Here is a 7,916-nt window from a genome sequence, read left to right as displayed (position 1 = left end):
GAGGCCGGGCTCGGTGGCTCAGCCTGTAATCCCAGCACTTTGGGAGACCGAGGTGAATGGATTGCCTGAGCCCGTGGGTTCGAGACCCGCCTGGGTAACTTGATGAGACCCCATCTCTACAATAAATGAAAAATTAGCCGGGCTTGGTAGTGCGTGCCTGTAGTTCCAGCTACTTGGAAGGTTGAGGCAGATGGATCGCCGGAGCCCAGCAGGTCAAGGCTGCGGTGGTCGGGAGCAGCCACTGCACTCCAGTCTGGGCGACAGAGTGAGACTCCAACTCAAAATAAATAAATAAAGAAAGAAAGAAAATAAACTTATTTAAGAGTTCTGTGGAATTTTGTTTTCTCAAATAAAGTACTTGAGAAATAGACTGACTTTATATAATTGCCCGTTAGGACAACCCGGAGTTCAGAAAATTTTAGGTAGGCAGCTTTGTGAAAGAGATTTCCACTCCTAAGTATTCTGAACTGAATTTGAATTCTCATAATTCTAATGCCAGTAACCAAGATAATAGAACATGTTTTCTTCAAGAAGTTAGTTATATGTTTAATAATCAGACTATGCTGATTGCTTGATTAAGATCAATCTGTTAATTTAGTAATAATATGATTTAAAAAATAATACATATTGTATCTGTTCAAATATAAATATCATCACATAAGTTTACCTACTTGTATATAAGTTTTATAACACTGACAATACTTATAAATATTACTTAATAGTGTCAATTACATACTATACACTGTTGTAAGCTGTTTATGAACATTTCTGATGCTATCTACATTATCAACTTGTAGAGTAAGTATTATTGGTATCGCTGTTCTTTCGATTATAAAATAGAAACTGAAGGTCGCAAAGCTAATAATCATATTGTCAAATCATCAATTGAATGATATTCTTAGTCTCCTCCTAGAAAGGCACCTGTGGAAGGGCTCAAATAGCAGCAGTCACAGATCTCATCTTCTGGTCCATTGTGTTGAGAGTCATGGAGTTGTGACTTCCTTAGGGATTGCCTAGAGTCACTGCTACAACTTAAAGTGCAGGAAGCCAACAGATGCATTGCTTAGCCTTATCTCTCTCATGATCATTCTGTGGCAAGGGAGAGTTCCTCAAAGTGAAACTCCACACCAGCCGTCTGTAAACGTTCTTTGTGATTGAGCAGCTTGCTAGTGTTTCTGTTGAGCTTGTAGGAATTTGGGAAGGTAATTCCTTGATTTTTTTTGCCTTCAGTTTCTTCTTTTTCTCTAAATAGTTGCCCTAGTATTGCTGCAAGTAAATTATTGCCATATAAACTTTACCTTAAGTTCTGTTTGCCCCACCACTTAGGCTATGTCAGCTACAAAATGTGGATGATAATGTCCATCTTAGATTGTTGTTGGGAGGACCAATTGAGATAATATATTCAAGTATTTGTCACATGAGAGACACTCATTCAATATCACATGAGTGCCACTCATCAAATGTCAGTGATTTTTTTACTCCTTGCTTCATGTAGATGACATTCATGCTGGTGATCAGGCTTTCTACCTACATTCTTATTCCTATAGGCCTTGGACGCTGTGCATTAACTCAATTTCCACAACTACTATTGTCACACGTGGAGAGGCAAAGTTGATAACTATATTTTTCATAGACATTTTTTATTGTCTAAATGTCATTCTCTACTATGTGAAGTATGAAGCAATGAGATCAAATGCCTTATGCATTGCTTTGAACACAATAGAGACATTTTAGACCACAAGGGCAGGTAGGAAGCTAAAATAAATCACATCATATTATCTATAACATTAGTTCAGTCATGCTTCACTGACTGTCCTGAGATATTACTGATTTCTCAAATAGTTTAGCAATATTTTCTGTTCGTAAGCCTTCTATAAAGATTATGAACAAAATGGGTCCACAATGAAATCTTTAAACCATTTTTCTTTCCTAATCTTTCTGTCTTAGAAGGAATAAATCCAAGGAATTTATTTAAAAATATCAATATGTCATTAATGCATTATATAAAGTATCAATCTCATTAAGCCTGAAGGAATGTCATTATTTATTAAATGAATAAAATACCATGGTTATCAGTAGGTACAATAAGGCATAATGGCATACCCTTAAAAGTGCTGTCTTGAATGGGTATATGCATAATGTCAAAACTCCACAAAGGTGCTTCAAATGAATTTTATTTTCAGGTGGAAATGAATCATTTGCAGAAACTCCTGTCTTAGTGTACCTGCTCAAAATAGCACATGAAGCTATCCTGAATATGCTTCCAGCATACCTCTCATAACCAATATCATATCTCAGTGCATCATGCATCTTGCCTCATCACACAGTACAGCATGAGAAAAGATTTCAAATCCTTGAACAACCAAATGCAGGCATTTTAATAATTTAAACTTTTTTATGATTGAGTGTTTCATGTTTAATAATCTAAAACAGGGCAGCAGGCATTTTGTTGGTTCATTCATAAATGAAATATTAAGGTTAATCACTATGTGAGTTACTTTTCCATATGTGATCCTTAAGCGATTGGCAGAGGCTACAGTAGTGGGTCAAATCACAGTTTGCTTCAATAAGCTTCATCATTGTGACTGAAAATGCATTATCCTCTTAGCAGGTTGTCCAACAATTCAGTTGTAACTTCTCCCAATATCCCCTGTGTAGCTAAGTCTGATTCTGTCTGCTAATAGTAGACAATGAGGCAATTCATCTCTTTGATAAGTAGACTATCACAGGGTTAACACTATGTGCAGTCCTTCCATGAACTTTAATTAAGTCTACGAGGGAAGGAAGACTTACAATGAGAGGAAAAGATGATAACATTTTTGGAGTATGTACAAGATGCCAACCAGTGAGGTTATGACTATATGTATGACATTATATTATTTCATATAGGATATATATATGTATCAAATATTAACTTTATAACTATAATATGAAATAAAACCCAGGGAGTTTATGTAATTTTCCCAGGCCATAGAATTAGTAACAATTTGTTCCCCACTTGGGAACTCAATTTCACATTGTCTCTTGCAAATGTAATTATTTTTATTTTAAACTCTTTGTTAAGTATCTACTATATGCTAGGCACTGTTTTAGGCATGTGAGATATATAGGAGAATCAGAGAGAATTCCTTTCCCTCATAGAACTTAAAATAAACATGATTTAAAAAGTAAATCATATGCAATAAGGAAGACTATAAGTACTAAAAATAAATAAATAAAAAGGCAGGTTAGAGGAAAAAAGTGTGCCAAGGATGGATTATGGTGGCTGGTTACAGTTTTAAAAACAAGTGCCAGTTAGGGTAGAATTCACTGAGAACAAAGCAAAAAGCTGTGAACATTCAGAGTGTGTGTGGAATAGTGAAATATGCTTTCACAGAAAAGTGACAACCAAGCTAGATCTTAAACCAAGGATAGAAATGTACTAGGTGGAAAAAGTAATATAAATACTAGGGAAATTCAAAACAATGAAGTGAGTAAATTTATAAAACCCTTCCTTTTGTGTTGTGTATATGTGCCTGCATATGACAGAGGAAGACAAAGTGAGTATCTTATATTATTTACCAACTTCTCAAGGCAAACCAAAATTATCTTAGATCATTGTCTATTTGATACAGTTAGCACTTTATTTTCCATGAACTTATATATAGTTGTATATATAAGAGGAGGTGATGGTATTTCATCTAAGGCTATGGCATCAGGATTGTGCTAGTAAATGTTTAATAACCAGCCCTCCACAGAAAAAAGTGGTTTATTTTGTATCAGTTGCCAATTTTCATGGTGTAGATATTCTCACCATAGCCAATACAGTATCAAGTGACCAATAGACAGTTACTATATAAGACATTGGGAGGGGATATGCAATACTATACCACTGTATAGTATTTCTACCCTATAGACATGCAGCATGAGAATAACCTAAAAACATAGGTAAGAGCAAAATAAGTGTGAATTGATGGATTTTGAATAGTAATTATATTTTCTTTTAATAAAGTCTATTTCATTAAAGCTTAGATAGCTTAATTTTTTATAATTACTGTATTTATAAATCGATTTATGCAATTTTTAAAAATTGAAAAAATGAGCTCCCATAGCTAGTATAAGCAGGCCCCAGCAGATCACCAGACTGCATGAAAATAAAGGAAAATTTGTGTCCTCTAAGACAGGTCTTAAACATTTTTGAGCTGAAGCAATTCCTTATCACAGGAAGTATGACATCCAGATAGTAGCACGTTCCCTTTGTGACAAAAGGGTACTCAGTTCTAAGGTACTTTTCTCTGAAGCATCAGAGCCTGTGGTTAGGACTGTGGCCAGCTGAATGGGTACACCTGCTGGCATGGTGTCCACAATCCCACACCATTGTATCATGTTTGTATCATGCCTGTCAGCAGTGTGGGATTGTGGACACCATGCAAGCAGGTCGAGGGAAATGTGTTTTGATACTCCTTTTTGAATTGCTGTTATATTTTAACTTGGATGGTACAAAACGACAACTGCAGAGACTGCAACTTTTAATCTTCTGGAATATAAATACGCCACTGATGCAGTTAAAAATATTGATTTCCCTAGTGCTTTTTTCTGTGTTTGAACATATCCCCCAACATGAACCACGGCCCAGAATATCTTTTTATCTCAAAGATCTTAAGCTCTTTCATAATGGTACAATAAGGACAACCTGACAGATTCATTCTTTTACCTAGCCACAAATATGCGTTCCTATCAACTACAATGTTGATACAAGGTGAAGGAAAAAATGATGCTGTGTTGCTTATTTAGTCATAAAAGGATGAATGACTCCTGAGGGGCCTGCTGAGTTATCGGATAGCCTAACGAAAAACAGTTAATAGGAGTAGCAGCAAAAGATAAGAGGCTTATTCTCATATGAACTAATAACGTCAAAGATTCTTATTTTGGGTTTGTTTCATTCTTGTTGCTCTTTCTGTGATGTGCAGCATCATGAAGAAACTATCCATCACATAGAATATGGACAGGGATATGTTACACAGTTTGTGTTGTTGTTCTTGTTGTTCGAAGTATCATTCTAGAAATAAAATAAATTTTAATACTCTATCCCTGATTTAGAACTCTGTGTTGATGACAGAATGCATATGTATTGCTCACCAAGCCAATGGATTGTTGTAGGGTTAGCTTTTCAATATTCAAGACAAACATCGAGTCAGAAAGTATATTCCACGAAAGAAATGACTTTAATTGCTTTTCTCTTGATTGTAGAAGCTCAACCAAGGTTTGCTGAATGAATGACTCAATCCCAAATTGACAGGTTCAGGGAAGTTTGTTAACTGGCTCTGCATTGGCCAGTTAATAAGTGGTAGAGCCTCATTTAAATCTAGTATTTTTTGTTTTGATGCCATTCCTTTTCCCAAAATGCCATGATACTCCTAAAATATACACCTGGGGGTAAACAAGGGTTTGTATAAGAAATGCTGAATTTAGAGTGTGAAGTCCAGCATCATGGATTCAATACCTGCCACATAGATGAGAAGCTCTGGTCTTCTTAACTTCATTTGTCTTATTTTCTGCAACTATCATACCTGTTCTGCATACAGCATAAGGCGTTTACGCACTTCATAACATTTAAATATAATGTCAGGTGGAGATATTAATTTTAAGCAAATACTGCTTAAAAACAAGAAATACCCTTGTGTTTTTTCTAGAATGAAAATAGTAAGACACTTTGACATGCTGTGTCCACAAAACCTCATATTTATTTTGGCATTCATTTTATCAGTTATCTAAGCAAATCATTATTTAGACCAGATGCATTACACATACACTGAAGGGTCTTGTAATTTGGTCTTCCTTGTGGGGCATAACCTAGAATTGTGTTGCTAAAGTGTGCTCTATGTAAAAACTACACGAAGAATCATTCACGAAGCACCACAAGAAGACGGACACCAAAAACATATCCATGTGAGAAATGTGTGTGTTTTACAACTTTACCTAGGGAATTTTATCTATCTATTTATTTATTATTATAAAGATGTGGGGTACAATTCAGGGTTAGGTATACAAGCATTGATTATGCAGGTACCCTTGTTGATGAGGTGTGCCCCTCCCTCCCCTAGCAGTTTCCCTCAACTGACAATCCCTCCCTCCCTCCCCTGACAGTTTCCCATTACTGCCTAATGCTTTCTTATAGTATTATAATTGTTCAAGGTCCACTTATGAATGAGAACATATGGTACTCTGTTCTTTGTTTCTGTGATAGATCACTGAGTATGATCGACTCCAAATCCACTCAAGTTGTTGCGAAGTCCATATATTTGTCCTTCTTTATGGCTGCATAATTCCATTGTGTATATGTACCACATTTTCTTTATCCAGTCCAGCTTCAATGGGCAACATGGTTGGTTCCATGTTTTTGCTATTGTGAATAGAGCTGCGACAGACATAAGTGTGCAGGTATCTTTTTTTGTAGAATGATTTGAGTAAGCATAATAAAACTTGAGATCTGCTGCATAGGATACTAAGTGTAGCATCTCAATAAAACCCAGTATGTTTGTCAGATTATATTATCTTTTGAAACCAATGAATAAAGAACTTTTCTTGAATATTATCTCTCTTCCGTTAGCAAATAAGCTTATGGAACTTTGGCACTTGGCAAAATACACTGCTACACTGAAGTTGCATTCAATTTTCAATCATTTATGCTAAGACACAAGTGTTTAAAAAGACCAGAAATTGCAACCCAATAATCTGAGAATTGCTTTCAAAATATAGTTAAGGAAGTGATCTTAAGTTTGCATACAAATAATCACTAGTTTTATATCTGTCTTATGTGTATCTGGCTTTCAACCCTGTATGCAAAGATCTTATCCAATAAAATCCCATACAAATTTTTAGGTGGAGAGAAGGAAACAGAGATTACCACAAATGAAGATAATTTTAAATAAATTTACTATTTGTCATGATAGTCCTGATATTTCTATTAAAATGGAACTTTTGAGAAATACTTTTGTGATTTTTCATGGTAGTTGGAAAAAAAGAAATGATATTGAATGGTTGTCTGATTTTTATTCATACTCAAGGTGGGAGCAATAAGTTAGGTGCCTAATTTAGTACATCTCAATAGATAACTCCTCATTAAATTTTAATTTCAACTAAAAAATGAAAATATTTTGGTTTTAATATAAGTAAGATAGTCTGTTTAGGTTGCCATAGTATGGCATACAAAATGCCATAGTTTGGGTGACTTGAACAACAGACATTTATTTCTCAAAATTCTGGAGGTTAAAAGTCCAAGGAAATGTTTCCAGCTGATTTAGTTCCTGGTGAGGGCTCTCTTCCTGTCTTTTATTGCGATGTATTCACATAACCTAGTGGTCCCCAACCCTTTTGACATTAAGAACCAGTTTCGTGGAAGAAAATTTTTCCATGAAGGGGGTGGGATATCCAGTCAAACCCTCACTGCTCATGTTAATTTGTATTTGCAGTCACTCTCCAGTGCTAGCATCACTGCCTCGGCGCCACCTCAGATCATCAGGCGTTAAAATCTCACAAGGAGTGTGCAACCCTAGCATGTACAGTTCACAGTATATGCTCCCATGAGGATCTTGTCACTGCTTATATGAAAGAAGGTGGAGCTCAGGTAGTAATGCAAGTGATAGGGGGATGGCTGTAAATTCAGATGAAGCTTCCCTCACATGCTTGCTGCTCATCTCCTCCTGTGCACCTGCTCCCTAACAGGTCACAGACCGGTACTGGTCCGTGGCTCAGGGATTGGAGACCCCCAACATAACTTTTCCTTGATGTATGTACATGGGAGAGATGGGAGGGATTCTTTCTTTATCTTCGTATGAAACCATTAATCTCATTATGGGGGTCCCACCCAATGACTTATCTAATCCTAATTTCCTTCCAAATGTACCATATCCAAGTACCATCACACTGGTGTATAG

Source organism: Carlito syrichta, unplaced genomic scaffold, assembly GCF_000164805.1.
Source record: "Carlito syrichta isolate Samal-C Ts95f unplaced genomic scaffold, Tarsius_syrichta-2.0.1 Scaffold316040, whole genome shotgun sequence".
NCBI classification, from domain to species: Eukaryota; Metazoa; Chordata; class Mammalia; order Primates; family Tarsiidae; genus Carlito; species Carlito syrichta.
This window is presented reverse-complemented; position numbering follows the sequence as displayed.